The sequence below is a fragment of the Cibotium barometz genome, chromosome 23, assembly GCF_041138505.1.
Source record: "Cibotium barometz isolate CiBa-2024 chromosome 23, ASM4113850v1, whole genome shotgun sequence".
Taxonomy (NCBI): Eukaryota; Viridiplantae; Streptophyta; class Polypodiopsida; order Cyatheales; family Cibotiaceae; genus Cibotium; species Cibotium barometz.
The window spans coordinates 25896137-25913098 of record NC_141068.1 but is presented as its reverse complement, the minus strand read 5'-3'; positions in this window follow the sequence as shown (position 1 = coordinate 25913098).

Genomic DNA, 16962 nt, shown 5'->3' with positions numbered 1-16962 from the left:
CCTTATGACGGTATATGTCTTCAAGCTTAACTTTGGCAACTTGCATTTTCTCAAGCTTTAGTAGCCAAATGCATACAAACCCCATGCTTGACTTTACAACTTAGGCTTACCACAAAGTCAGGCTGTGAGGCTTGTATAGCCACAAAGGCCTCAATGTTGCAATCGTTGCAAGTGTATAGAGCATGGGACGTCTCCATAAAGCTATTTGGCATTTTACGAAAGATTTTACAGTCGGGCTTGTATAACCATGAAGGCGCGAATGTTGCAATCATTGCACCTATACAGAGCATATGAAGTCACCATAATGGCTATTACAAGTGTATCTGTAGGTGCAGCACCAGTGCGTGATGGTTGGCCATATGAGTCGTGTCTACTTTAGCTGAATTTATGCAATTGTAATTAATGCGGCACACAGTAAGAGCCGTAGTCTTGTGGCTAAACAAATATTAATGTGAATAATGCTGCAATTCAACACCACCACAAATGTAAGCGAATCATACACACGAGGGCAGGAATGGGCCAACCCTTCCTAAGGAATTGTATATTTCAATAGAGATTTTTTGAGATACAAGTATGAAGGTGCTATTCATGGATGATAAGCAAACAAACAAACAAGCACCTCAGTCCTATGATGAATCTTTTGGGGGGCACATTCCCTTGAGCCAGAGGTTCAGGTCATACCGTGGCCAGGGAACAACAGACTTATGAGATTAGGTCCGGTACTGTTGTACAGCCATGTGGCAGATTCAGCAAGTGTTCCGGCCTACGGGCGATGTGTCGCTGGTTGCAGAGAACATGTCATACATAGCCCAGTCAGAGGAGTCACATTATAGCTGTCTCGACAGCAAAGGGTGATGTGGCATATCCGTACAGAAGTCATACAAGTCCGTAAAGGTAGTGTGATGATGGCGACCTACAGTTGAGAAGGTGAAACAGCAGAAGAGGAGCCCTTGGGGATTCTCGCACACATGAAAAAGTAGACCAGAGGAGTTGGTGAGGTGCCATGGAGAGAAGGCTCTTGCACGTACCCTAGGACCAAAAGAGGGTGCCCACATGAAAATTTTTACATGGGTGCCCACTAGCCTCCAGTGTCTGGAGCCCATCTAATACATAGTCCACACTTTTAAGTGTGAACCCATTAGCTTATAAATGTCACCTTGAAAGCCCCAAATGGATTTTGAGCATGGTTTCATCTCCTGTTTGAAGCCCTACAAAATGCCAATTGCTCGCCAACAAGCAAGTGCACTCACATTGTCTTGCATGCGATAGTTCCGGCCATCCTTGCCTCTATAGTACTGGCCCACATCAACACAAGTAGCGCATGAAAACAAGTCACTTAATTAATAAATCATTTGAACATGCATGCAAACATGGGGTGTTGCTCCATCTCATTGGACACTTGTTAGAAACCAAGGTGTCAGGACCAAATTCATATTTGGTCCTCCTCCTCTTTTATGCTGGAGGCAACGGTGGTGGCCACAAGCATCTTCTACAAACACGCGCGTTCACAGACACACACACACATATATGTTAGCTCTGGTGAAGTCAATGGTGGACAGGAAGCCTCTGAAGAAGGTGAAGAGTATGTATAAGAAAATCCACGAGGGCTAACATATATAAGTTAGCCCTTGTGAAGCCAAGGGTGGATAAGAAGCCTCTGAAGAAGGTGAAGAGTACGTACAAGAAAATCTATCTCCCTCCCTAACAACGTTCTCTATATGGTCTCAAGGGTCGATCCAGACATAGGTATAGAATTTGTTTCAGGCAAGACCTCCTATTAGAGTACCTTAGCAAGTATAACGACATGAACCTTTATTGTTTAATTCAGAAACTCTCCATCACACGGTTGAAGTCATAGAAAAACCTCTCTAGGAGCCTGTGTAAATAGAAATCCTCAAAGAGGAAACTCTCCATCACACAATTGAAGTCATAGAAAAACTCCTATAGTAGGAGCCCGTGTAAATAGGAATCCTCAAAGAGGCCTAAATTCTTTCCCCATAGCACCAAGAACAACAAGCAGAAGGTAAGGCAGAAGAGGTAAGGGAGAAGAAAGATACCCACAAAGCCAAGCACATAGCACCAAAGATAGTCATACCAAATTAAGAGGTGTGTCACAAGAAGCAGAAGGCAAGGGGACAAGGAAGATACCCACAAAGCCAAGGACATATAGCACCAAAGACACACATTCGAGAGCAAAAGGTGCCATAAGAAGAGCTCCCAAGGGCATAACAAGTTTTAAAGGAAGAGACTCCTCTCAAAGGATAGGTAGATGCTCCTGAACTAAGCTCCCAAGGAAGAGACTCCTCTCTCAAAGGATAGGTAGATGCTCCTAAACTAGTGGAAGCTGATATAGCAAAATCCTCAAGAAAACATGAGAAGTGAAGATGATGTAAAAGAATAAGAGGAACGACCAGGCAAAGAGAAGGTTTCCATTTAAGGATCTCAACTTACAAATGCATGCACACCAGGTTTCCTTACAAACATTTTTTATTATTATCTCCAAGCCATACAGAGAAGGTTTCTGCTTCATGATCTTAACTTACAAATACTTGCATACTAGGTTTTCTTACAAATTTTCTGCTATTATCTCCAAGCCTTACAGAGCTAAATATTAGAACATTGTCTGCGTAAGAAATACATGGACTTATATTATAATCCCAGAGAAGGAAGATAATGATAATGACTAGTTTAGTGTCAGATTGCCATATATGCTGATCAATTATATGCTCGACCGAATTAGTACTTACGGAAAAGCCTTAAGGGTTGTAACGATGAATTGGAAAGAATAGAAGATAAGTTGATAATGGAAAGATTATGAAAGGCCTTAAAGAAGATTATGAACAGAAGCTGCAAAAGGAGATAGACCAGTCGAGTGAACTCAAAGGCCAAAACTCCAACAAATCAAAAGGAGATACACCTATCTACTGAATTGGAAGGCCAAACTCCAACAAATCAGAGTAGATTTTGAAGCTAGCAAGAAAGCTGGCTAAAGAACAGGTCACAAAGCTGCACATTAGGTAGAGGTCACAAAGCTACACAAGGTAGAGGAGATCAAGATGCAATGCATAGAGAATTTGGAAAAGGAACGAGAAGGGCTGAACATGACACATGTAGAGAGGACCACACAAGAAACACCATGACTAGAGAGAGAGAGAGATTGCACACTCAACACTAGCTCTCTTTGTTGCGAGATTCTTTGCCTCTTCAAGACCTCCAAGTTGAGTCTTCCATGAACATTGACATGGTCTTCTTGAGCTCGAAATCTGCTTGCTTTTCCTTCAATGCGTGCATCCATTCAGGGGTGCTTTTCACATGGTCTCTCAAATGAAACCATAGGTTCATAAACAAGAAAATGAATGCTCCAATAGCATCCACAACCAGCTCTTCTTTCATGAGCAAATTAGTGAGCACAATCAGCTCCACTTGGGCTCCAACCAGCCCATAATTGCTTATTTTCACATGAACAAGCATGCACCTCACATCCTTGACAAATTGCAAGGTACCAAGGGATTCACACATCCCAATATAGCAACCCTTTTCCAAAATTTCATGAGGCAAAACTCACAAAACTAACCTTCTTAAGACACCTTTGTCTCCTTGGCAGCTTCCTTGTTAACACCAAAGACTCCATAGCCTTCACCAACATAATCTCTCTCCAAATGCAATACTAATGACAACAAGTGTGCTAAATGTTTCATAATAAAATAAAAATAATGCTTAATTAAATAACCTCATAAACAAGAAAACTATGCATAGATATTCACCATGATCAAGAGCCCATCTTAGCTTTGATACCATGTTAACAATCCTAACATGGCATTGATCATGGTGATAGACACAAGATTAAGCATAAGAATTAAGGTGGATTAAACCACACAAGAAACTCTATGACTAGAGAGAGAGAGAGAGATTGCACACTCAATAATAGCTCTATTCTATTGCATATCACAAATGAACCATACAATGATATAGGCCTTCTAACCTTATCCCACTTTACACATCATCATGCACGTGGCACTCCCTTTTCCACATTCTTTTATATGGCTCTCAACATTTACACACCATACAATATCATATGTGGCATTCTTATCTTACTACAATATCTTGCACCTCTAGGGTGCTTTCCCACACACGCATAAACTGAGCTTACATATTTCAACATCCCCTCTTAAGCGAGGTGTTCACATTCACCCATCACCCATACAATAATAGGCATTGCACCTTTCTACACTCCCCCTCAATGCTATCGGAGTGTTACATCACATTGTGCTAGGACAGGAACATGCACACTATCCACTTTTGAGTCTCAACTTGGGTAGGACTACACCCTTCACTTTGAGCACCTATTTTTGCTCAAGCTGGGAACCCAGTTCTATTTTTAGTACCATACATCCCTTTTGAGACCTTCGCCTCGAGTAGGAGAACCCTCATGCACTGGGTGAATACAAATTCTCGTTTTGAGCTTTTAACTGCTCGGGTACGGCTACCCTCATAATCATGGGTGAAACAAATACAATGCCTTTTGGCCAAAGCAGGGCAAGAACCCGAGTGTCATATCACAATTTTAAATACGTGCAACCCCATGAAACCCACCTGCAAGTTTCCCTGCCTTGGTGCTGCATGCTTTTGCTGGTCGTCCTCTTTATGCTCTCAAACACGTTGAGGTCTGTCTGCCAAACGCTACAGCTTAAGCTACGTTCTCTCTCTCCGCTGCTATCACCCGAGGTCGGCCGTCGTCTTCCTCTTGTCGACACAACCCTGCATAGCCTCCTCTTATGGTGCCCCCACGAACAACTCCTTCAAGCTTCATGCACAGGTTACGTCCTCTTTCTAGCTTTTGTTGCCTGCTCCTCATCTTCCAAAACAGTGTCTCCGTCTACCTCGCAGCTCTTTCTTCCTTCTTTAAGCTCTGCTTGCGCACGTTTTCTCTCAGTCGCACTATTGGCTGCCGCGTCTCCTTCCTCAATAGCTCCACGAACTTCTCGACTTCCATTTCTAACCTAGCAATGCCTGGCTCATTTGTAGCTGCATTTCCATAAGCTGCTCACTGTGCAACTTCTTAAATTGTTGCAATTTTGCTGTCGTGGACTTGGTGGTTCTGGCTCTTCCTTGTGAGGTTTCCATAGCCATGTGCATGGCTATCACACGCTCCCAATTCAGATTCTAACTTGCATGCTTATAGATAGCTGCTCATATGCAGATTCTAACTTGCATGCTTATAGATAGCTGCTCATATGCAGCTTCTCCTTTACTGTAAGTCTCTTTGCCTCTGCAACCCTACCTTTAAGGTTCCAATACCCATCATTATTGCTACAATGAGCTCCTTGATGAGTCCCAAAAATTCACATGCTCTCTTGCTTGCATGTTCCACTCTAAAGGGTGCTTCTCCATTTTGGTTTCTCTCTAGAAACCATAAGTGCATACCTTGTGAAAGCCCCAATTGCTTTCACCCAACATTGCCCATACTTCATGAGCATACCAATGGGCATCTTCCCTTTCGAATGTGCTCAACCATGGACTTCTTCCAAGCCCATAACCACTCGTCCCTTCTTAGACAAGCATTGCACCTCTTAGACATTTGTCTCCTTGGCAGCTTCTTTGTTGACACCGAAGAGAATCCATAGCCTTCATACTTGCTGAAAATCCTTATTTCAGCTTCTTTGATGATGAGCAAGCCCTCCATGTTGCAAAACTCCCATTTGCAACTCTCTTGGGCGCAGCTTCTTTGATGTTGATGAAGACTTCATAATCTTCATATTTCTGAAATCTCCATTTTTTAGCTTCCATGGCAGCTTCTCTCTCCAATCAATTAGATCACTCACCTCTCACCTCCAACAATTTTGGTATTGCCAATCTCAACACTCCCCCTCAATGCAAATTGGAGTGTCAACAAGTGTGTGTGCATGTGCCTAGCGAACTTAGACACGAAGTCCATTTTGAGGCCACTTGCTCACAGCGAAACCATTGAGTCCAATTTGAACATACATGTTCGGGTGGGAACTAACCCATGTAGTGCGACACCTATGCGTGCACAACTGAACGCACACCACAATTACATCCTTTTTGAGCACCCATGGTCTCACGCAAGGGACCCTCATAAAATTTGGGTGAGAAAGAATACAATCCTTTTCATGCGTGCAAGCAAGGGCAGGGTACCCAAAAAATCCAAGTGGTCAAAAATACCACGGCTTTCATAAAGCCGATATTTGCATGATATTTCGAGGCGATACAAATTTTTGCGGGTATGATTTTAAGCATGTGAACCAACTATTATTAGAGGTTTAGTGTAAACGGTCAATTTTTCCAAAGGGCTTATTTCCTTCACACAAATTGTATCATTTTTCCCTTTTTGTGGTCGTGGAGTGTTTCTTCTGTTTTACATGCTAATTGACTGTTTTGGTTGCCTTTGCCTTGCTTGTGTTTTAGCTCATCATAATGTCTTTTGCTGAGAGCGCCTTCTTGTTGCACCCATCACTTCTCTAGAGCCATCTCACTATGCTTACTATTCTGGGTGGTTGTGATTCCTTGTGCTAGCTGTCTACTGCACTCGAAGCTGTGTATCAAGGTCTAGCTATGCTGACCCTGATGTTTTCACTTTAGGTCTACTCATGTTGGACTATGCCACTTGCTACATCATAGGCCGCCGCCACTGCCTCCTCCTACTCGTGTTGGACTATGTCCTGTGCTTCTTCGCATGGACTGTGATCTCTGGACCATTTGCTCAGTCACTTGTTGACGCCTTGCTAAGTTGAACCACGCTTTTGCTGCGCACTCTGATTTTCTCAAGGCCCCTTGTCAACTATGACTACAGCTTCTTCACCCCCCAACCATAATGGCTTCAATACCTCTGTTGGGAGTGCAGTGTACTTCTTTTGTCCCTTCACATACTGAGGGATCTGCTCTTCGCAGATCTCTCTAGGAGAACCTCAGTTGTGCCGCCTCCCTACCAAACTGTTTCTAGAAGCTTACATCACAACCCCTAGATTGTTGTAGCCAAAGCTCTAGATTTTTTCTAGAAGCTTACGTCACAGCCCCCCAAAAAATCTCGTATATATGACATATCTAATTAGGGAACCAATGCCAAAATGGGAGGAGCACACTATATGGGAGAACATGGTAGTAAGTACAAAGCTTACAAACTCATAGTTACAAGATTTTCTGGAAAAGAGGATGGTCACATATATGATAGCTTACAGCTAGAAGATGGAATAAGGACATTCACACACGAGGAGGCTTTTTGAAGATAAAGACAAAGGATGCAAACCTAAAGATTGAAGAATTTGGCATCCAGCATGAGTAGAGAAACAAATTTCTTACCATTCAAGAATATGGGCAAAACTACATCTAGACATTACTAACACAATATATTTATGCCAATCAAAAGGAGGTTCACCCCAGAAAAATTTACTATAAAGTAAAGAAAAGACTCTCATATATCTTACAAATGTAGATAATAAAGACTATTATGTGGTACTCTAAAAGAAACCAAAAACAATCCTATCGGCAAGGCTCCTCCTTGCCTCCTCTTCTGCTTTGTGGGCTCAGTGATTGGACAATTGGTTGCAAGATCAGGGTGGTGCAAGAGAAGACAACCGTGGTAGTATGGCCAAGATCCAAGCCTTTGCTCCTCCTCACTCTACTCTACAACGATATCTCTCTGGTGACCAATGATCTCCCTCTTTGCTGCTACAACAAATTAGTCCTCCCTCTTTGCTTTAACAGATTGGTAAGATAAAAATGATCTCCTCACCCTCTCTACATGGAGGTAGTAGGCAATCTTGATTATCTCTCTCTCCACGCAGGCAATTATAGGCATGAGGCATGTTTCCCCCCCCCAGTTGTTGTGAGGCATGAGGCATGAGATAATCCATCCAAGCACTCCAGGTGTTGCATCATCTTAATCACGATCCAAGAAACCCAATTATGTGATTACCCTTCTTGTTGATGATTTGACTTTTTAGATGGTCCAACCTCAAGCCCACTTCTAAAATCGTGATTTGACCTCACCAAGACCTCATCAATCTCACATATTTGATCATTGATTCTTAGATCATGGGGATTTAACTCCTAGGGCAATTTGACTCCTGGGGACGATTCAACTTCTTTAATTGTTGTGATCCGAATCTCGGACAATCCCACTTTCAAGGATGCTTAGTGGCAATCCAACTCTTGGATGATCCCACTTTCAAGGATGATTCATGGCAATCCAACTCTCCTGTGTGGATGATTCCACTTTCAAGGATGATTCATGGTAATCCACTCCTTGAAAGTGGATGATTCCACTTTCAAGGATGATTCATGGTAATCCAACTTCTGGATGATCCCACTTTCCAAACGATTCATTTTCCTTCATTGTTAATCATAATCCAACCTCACATCTTGAATCATCGATTCTACTTCTCAAATTGTGAATCGACCTTACAAATATCATATCTTGAATCGTCAACTCTTTTTTTCTCAAATCACGATTCGGCTTTACAAATCTCACATCTTGAATCGTTGATTCTACTCATCAAAATCACAATTTGGCTTTACAAATCTCACATCTTGAATTGTCTATTCTACATTGCAACTTGGCTTTACAAATCTCACATCTTGAATCATTGATTCTATTGCTCAAATCATAACTCAAATTTATTAATTACTAGAGCCCTCAAATCAGTGGCGGTGATCCAACCTATGTCAATTCGACTTTAGAGATCACTAATCGGGCAATTGAACTTTCTTTATCAGTAGCGCTGATGATGTAATCCGTGATCCATCCCCTCTCTATGTTGATGCTCTCTTTCAATGTACCTATGGGGGTTGTCACATAAAACTTGCACGATGCATGTTTATATCCAATTAGAATATCTGCTTTAAGACAATTGATGATCATAGATTGGAATTATTTACCCGCCACCACAAAACAATGGTTATTTTGTGGAAGTTGCCAGGGGGTGTGCCTAATGAGTGTAATCGGTGGTTGCTCCCAAGATGATATTTTGTGGCTAGTGTTAACAATCCTAAAATGGGATTGATCATGGTGAAAGACAATGATTAAGCAACATAATTAAGGTGCATTAAACCACACTAAAAACTCCATGAGAGAGAGAGAGAGAGAGAGAGAGAGAGAGATTGCACACTCAACACTTCATCTCTTCTATTGCATATCTTATTCTCACCATTCATTCTCTTATGCAACTACTATAGTGCTCTTCTTCTCCATTCTCTTTCTTCTTACCTAATTCCTTGCCTAATCCAACTAGAGCTGTTATATGCTCATTGTATATGTGAGAGAGAGAGAGAGAGAGAGAGAGAGAGAGAGATTTAGTGAGAGAAGAGTTGAGCTTCCATTGGAGTGCGATGGTGGCAGTGGAGTGGAGCTCTCTGGTGCTCCTGCAAACGACAACGGCCATGAGAATCCCAGCAACCACCAACATTCAACAAGGTGAGTGACACATGCCCATTCGTATTTTATGTGTAGGCCATGGTAGTTTGGCTTCTCAATTGAGCTGTTGTGCTCTCGAGTGCGATTGGGTGAAGCCCCATGATATTTGGTTGTTCCCTACACCTTTTGCATTTTGTAAGGACCCTCCCATAAGTGGCGCCGCTATCAGAGAATAGCCCCATCACATAGGCACTGTGCATTTTGAATGCATGTGTGTGTATGGTTAATTTATGTTATGTTTATGTTTTCTGGTTTTTTCAAGAATGGCAAAAATGAAAGAATTAAAATCTATGCAAGGTGTTTGATTTGTTGCATTTTTCATTATAAATTTGTGTTTATCATTACATTTTTTGTAATTTCTATAATTTTTGTAATTTCTACTATTTTGTAATTTTTTTATATTTTTTCATTTTTGAAATGAAAAAATTGTCAAATGAGTATGTAATAGAAATAATTTGGTTAAATTGACCTTAGAATTGGCTTCGTAGCATAGTTTTTACCCTAATTTCAACTCCTCACATGACGAAATCAGGATAGAAGCTGAATTTAGAGGAGGATTTGTAACACATAAATTTTTGTGTTTTTGTAGGTTTTTGTGTTTTTGCATTAGTGCAATTATGTAGGTAAACTAGCTTTAATCCTCTTTCTAATTTGGGGCATCTTGACTCGCTAGCCGCATTTAATGTGTATACTCTTTTAGGCCACTAGTCACAAAAATCTGAATCCTGACATTAACCAATTTTGGATAATTCAGGATGGGGTGGCGACATTCAATGCATGCAGGCTTTTAGGCAAGCCTATAAGTCAAAGATTTCAAAAGTACTTTTCAGTAAAACTGAAAATCAAAACCGTGAAGTAAAAAATTTAAAAAAAGTTTTTTTTAAAAGAAAAGAAAAAGAAAAAGGTAAAAGGTCCACAAGTTTTAAAAAAGTATAGTTATTTTTTTAAATGCACGCACAAATTTGTGTAATATATATATTTTAGGCCATTGCGATCATGTTGATGCAACTTGTGTAACACCCCAAAAAAGTGTATGTTTTCATAGTTGAGCTTCCTTAACTATGGGAACCAGCGCTTGTAGCACTTGATTGACCCAAAAAAAAAAACATTATTTTTTTGCCAAATGGGTTAAGAAACACCAAAGACATGTTTTGGAAAAACTTTGGACAATCCAAAAATTTTCTATGATAAAAATTTAAAAATAAAATGAAAATTTTTAAAAATTCTCAAAGTTGTTTGAGGCTTCTGCAGGACCTTCAAACACCCCATACTCACATGCATCTACGATGTGGGCAGATTTTAAAGGCCAATTTAGAGGAAAGTGGGTCCATACTAGAGGTAAGTGTGTACAAACCTACACTAAGCTCAAGACCTTCAGTCATAAACCAGTTTAGCATCGTACAAGAAACTGTAATAGGGGCCAGTGATACTTCATCTAATTTTGAGTCAATGGAAGGATCCCCAGTCTCAAGAAGTGGGAACCCTAACCAAGCCTCACAAGTCAAGCCAGATACCACATCGTTTTGACCGCGTAGCTAGCCACCTCAGAGGTTCGGCCTCAACGGCTAGCTCTGAACCACATCTTATTACATGCAGACCACATGATGAAGGAGTTGAGGTAAACTCTAGAGGGACACCTGGTGTACTCTCATCATTATAAGTAGGGAGCGCTCACGTTGATATCCCTATCCATATAGCTCCTATTGCACCTACTGTTGCAACTATGACCATCAAACCACCCCTTTGCACAAGTGCTTATGCATGATGGTAGAACATTAGAAGAAGTGCATGCAATAGAGGCACTAATCCAAGCTACTAGAGAAAAGGAAGTAGAGACTTTGCAAGTGGCTCGACAACAATTAGCAGCCCAAACAGCTCAGTATGCCTAAAACAAGTCCCAAGCCAGGACTGCACAAGTATTGTCCACGTCGCCGATAGTCTCGACACAAATAATAACATTGCGTCTACCTTGAGGAAAGAGCTAGGCTTGTAAATTTGTGATCAACGTCTTCTCACAGACGATTGGGAGTATGATGCATCAATAGATACTCTTATCGATTTCGGTACAAGCCAAGCTTATGGTATTAGTTTAGGAAGGGATTGTCCAATCAATAGCTGGGGCCACAACAGAGGAGGAATGATTTATAGGGGATCTACGATTGCATATATAGGATCATTGAACATAAAAGGATCCAAAGGCCTATGGCGTAATTCGAGACATCCAAAGCAAGAATACCCACAATGAGAGAAATGGTAACACCTCCTGAGCACCTCCTGTGAGCCCAATGGCTCCTACTTTTACAGTATCACCCGGCTATACCATGGACCAACCCATATCTTCTAACCCATAAGGCCATGTAGGGACTCAAGAGCATACTAGCATGAGCTTCACCTTCTTAGATCCTAGAGTTATTCCCACCTAAGACACTACTAGTACATTGCCTCATCCAGTGGTAGGTACCACACCACCAAATATGGCACCTATTACTGACACATTATTACCTTTGAGCCACATGCCCACGGTTACCATGGTAGCCACCAGTTTACACATGGACGCTCCTGCGTCGCCTGGCATATCTAGTATTGCTATTCCTAGAGGGGTCATATCTCATTCTAGTATATCCTTGAAAAATCCCTTCCCTAGAGTACATGTGCTACCAACTCTTGCTAAAGCACACATGATTAAAGCACCTAGAGTGTGAGAGACCGACTGACTTAATGCCCACATGACTAAAGCACCTATTGGGGTGCCAATAGGACACATACCTTATGTAGAAAATACACACCCACCAAGGTTCATACCAATGCATCCTCATACAGTGCCACATGTTGCACCTCCACCTGCTCCTATCATTGCTCATATTATGCCAGCACCAACTCTACTCGTTGACCCAATTACTTTTGCACAGGCCCTGGAAAGAGTGGTAGCGGAGAGTATAGCACTTGTCGTCGTGAGAGATGGTGGTCGAGATAGCCATGGAAAGGCTGCCAGTAGCAGCAAATAGCCAAGCTAACTCATAAATTCACTGGAGATAGTGATCTTAGGAGACATTTGGAGGCATTTGATCAAGTGTGTGAGGCACTAGGAGAACGAAATGAGGTTTCCAAGACCAATGCCATTAGACAGTAAGGCTGGGGATTGGTATAAAACTCTCAAGGTTGAGGAGTGCTTGAACTTTCACCGCTCTTAGGAGATTGTTCTTGAAGCAATTTGTGTGTGAAGGAGTTTATGGGGTGTAGCTCCACAACTACACAAAGCCAAAAGAGAAGAAGAGGAGTTGGTTAGAGATTTCATTAGCCATCTTAAGCATTTGAACTCTTATTGCCTTCCGCATGAATGCTATTCGAATAATCAACTGCTTGATAGATTCATCCATGGGCTTAGTCATTAGAGGGATCACTATGTAGGATGAAGTCACAACAAATGCCATCCAACTAGAAGATAATCTGATGGTCAAGGGAGCCAAAGCATTGTATTCTAAATCTATTGCTTCCAGATTCATGGGACATAGCACTTCTATAGTTAAACCCATTGCTAAGGGTAACACTTTAGCGGAGATGATTTCAAATATTTCATGAAAGCACTCCAAGAGGGGATGAAGGTCAATAAAGCTCTAGAAAACATACATATGTATCCAAGGAGAGAGCTTCAATGGTGCTCAATTTGCCAACAAGGGAATTCGACCAGTCAGTGTCAAGTCCTAAGGGCACGTTGTACTGGGAATTGTAATTTTTGTGGACGTTATGGTCATGAGGCTTCATAGTGCCGTACGTGTTTGCAAACCCTTGCTAATGCTTCCAGACCTTAGTAGTTGGCTTTTACTAGCTCCATCACAGTCACAAGTCATAATGCCTACTGCTACACGTCAACCTAATGCTAAGAAAATGGGACAACAACCTATTTTGCAAGGGGGATTTACAATGCACAAAATGTGTCATTACCTCCAATTTTGGGACCTCAACCTCCACACCCGAGGATCACATCATTGAATCAAATAGGTTTCAAGGAACCTTTTGAATATCCAAAATACGAGGTTGACTTGGATAGTGCCTCACATGTGACCGAGGACTCCACAGAGCTTTATCCGAACTACTTTGTAGTTGAACCAGTATACCAGCTAGCTACAACTAGAATGGGTCGAGACATCAACAACTCTACTATCAAGAGAATGCTTCTTCAATGCTATCATTATCTTTGAGCATCCCATCAGAAACCAACCAATCATCCAAGTTACATCTTCCAGCATGCCACCTGCAACCTTAATCGTTGTGGCATAGATCATTGGATCAAAGATTGCCCAATGAAAGTGGTGGTTGAAAATCAGCAGAATGGTCAAACTCAAACATGATTATGGCATGGGTGGTCAAACTCAAACATCAATTTTAAGAAAATTGATGTTTGAGTTTGACCACCCACGCCACTCAAACATCAATTTTAAGAAAATTGATGTTTGAGTTTGACCACCCACGCCACTCAAACATCAATTTTGAGAAATCCTAACCCAGCTGTAAATGCAATAACGAGACTCATGGCTCAAAACACATCTGTTGTGGAAAAGAAAGTAGAAAACCATTCTACTTCAGTAGCGGGATCCAAAAAGAAGAGAGGCCATAGAAGAAAGAAATCCATAAAAGGGGGCAAAACAAAGAAATGTAATGACTAAACTTGGGAATAGCTAATGAACTAATCTACATGAATGATGTTGATGAGGATTCTAATTCAGTGGATACACACACTGGTTTTGAGAAAACTAGAGACTCGAACAAAAACTAAGGAGACCAAAAAGAAACCAAACAAAGAGAAACTTGGTTCATACCGTGACCCCTATAAGAGAATTGGAACAACTTCATGAGCTCAAGGATATGGTCACATATGCTCAGGAGGAGTTAGAATCAAGGCCAAAACAAGTAAACATCCTTGACAACACTGTTCATCCAAACAACGTAAAGCCTATCACAACCGACAAACCCTTGGATATACCTAGTGTCATCCTTGAGGTCAATGAGAACTCACCTATCCCAAGCATGGAATTTGAACTCTTTAGGAGAATGTTTGAGTATGAGAACCCTGAACCCGTTCAAGAGGTGGTAATTCCAATATCACCAGCACCCTCATATGGTAGAGAGGTGATGGGTACTCCCTTGAACATCCCTAAATTGTTGGAGTTCATGGATTTTGAAACAAAGACCACAATGACTACACACTTATGTGGAGATACCAAACTCTTTAGAGCGTTGAAAGCTCTTTTAAATGGAGAACTCAACATAGGACTACCACCATTTGCAGAAACCCACAAGACTCAACCCTACTATCGAGTAGTAGGGTTAAGTAAGCCAAATCAATAGTTAAAATTCCATTGAATAAATTGGGTCAGTACTTTGAAGGTGATGAATCCAATACATTACTACCAGTCCACCAAGGGTATCACTGTAATGGGAGTCCTAGATGGTGGTGCGAGAGTTAGTGTAATCACCAAAAAATGCTAGGAAAAAAGGCCAAACCTAGGCTTAAAGTCTAAGACATTATGGTTAAAATGGCTGATGGTACTATTACCAAACCAATGGGAATGTTACACAACCTTAAGATCAAGGTGTTGAAACATCGGGTGAGGCATATGTTCATTATGATGGTCATTTCCAAGCAACCTGATTCTTATAAAATGATCTTAGGAAGACCATTTATGCATGAAGCTAAAATGGTCCATGATTGGTCTAAAAACCATGTCTACCTACAATTTGATGACTCAATCTTTAGAGTAGAGCTTGTGATTGGTCACGTACATCCAGGCGGACTATTTGATCATAGATCTGATACTACCATCCATTCAACCCCTCTGCAATATTGCTATACTTGGACAGAAGAGACGGACATAGGGAAGCACCCACCCTATAAAGATGCTAAAAAACAAGCTATTGAGCCTAAAGATGATCTAAACAAGATACATATGATGGCTACAATCAATAGCTAGGGAACTAGAGGATCTACATGGGTTACACTTGGTGAGGAGCTCCCTAAGGTTATGCCCCTACAAAATGATTTGTGCTCTACCTTCTAATGTTGAGGGGATTGGTTATAGCAAACTTGAGTCCATATGGGATGACTCAAGTTCAAGCACCAATAGTGGTGAGGAGTCTGAAATAGGGATTGAAAGCGACACCGACTCCTCAGTTACCACAAGAAAAATAGAGCTAACAACATCAGAAGAAACTATAGGGAGTAGCTCCGAATCTAATATGGATTCCCAATCTGAAGAAAGGGATGAAGTTCTTCAAAACACTAGGGAGCATCTCCGAAGATGGAGGAGACATAAATGCTATGCAGCAGCAACAAATCATCATCATAGAAGGCTACAAGAGAGAACAAATATTGCCCAATGGCTCCAATACATGGATGCAGTAGACTTACATCGAAAGTATATAGATGATTGGGGAGATGAGTTACAAAAGGTCAAGTATTGTAGGCCACCACTTATAAGATGAGATCCTAGTTCATCCCCCCGTGGTTTGACACGTGCCACTTATCCCACATCATGTCCTCTCCTACCTTGACATAGGGTTCATATGGCACATTGAGACAACCTCTCCATCCTCTCGGATCCACCCTTTTAGTGATGGTGGAGGTTTTGGGTGGCTAGGTAGCAGGGAGTGGAACCCCCATGCACACACCCCTTCCTCGGGTCTTGCCATTTTCGACAATGGTATCAAAGTGTGCGTCAACATTTGGTTATCGGCATCCACCATTGGCATCCACATCCACTCTTGCCCTCACATCCTATTGTTGGCGCCTTGATTCTAATAGGTTTTTTTGTTCCCAATAGATATGTCCACCCACCCTAAGAAAACAAAATAAATCATTGATGTATGGTTAAAAACCTTAGGAAAAGGTAATTTTTGTGTGGCCACTTTCCAGAAAATGAAATTAGCCATTGCCTCCCTAGCTAACAGAAGGAAAGTACACTTGTATGCAGTAGAGAGGGGTGATTGCAAGGAGAAGGGCAATACGGGAAGCAGTGGGGAGAGAATCTTGGAATTGGAGACACTTGGAAAAAAGAAGTTTGTAGATAGAGAAGATTATATTGTGTGTGAGCTAGGCGTCGAGACGAGAGTAGAGAAGAGAATCGAGAAGAAGGTCGAAGGAGCGCAAGGAGAAATAGATTCGAGAGCGAGCCATGGAGGAGGACACTAGGAGTGAAGTAGTTATGCAGAAGCTTGTTGCAACTATTTTGTGTGAGCAGAAGAACACAGGTTTTGTTTGAGTTGAGTTTGCCTAGAGCAAAAGTTGCAAAGGTGAGAGGATCTTGTAGGAGGTGGTTCCCTAAGACCTCTGAGATTGTAATTCTGTTGGAACTTGGACCATCTCAAAGCCTTCATCAACAATCATCTGCAGTGTTTGTTGTTGGGTGTCTATAGAGTATAGTTGCAGCCATGGTGGTTGTTTCTAGCTTTTGTGAAGTTGAGAATACACGATTTTGCTTGAATAATTGTGAAGAAGTCCCTTGGTTTTGTAGTGCTTTTCTTCTTTCTGTTCTATC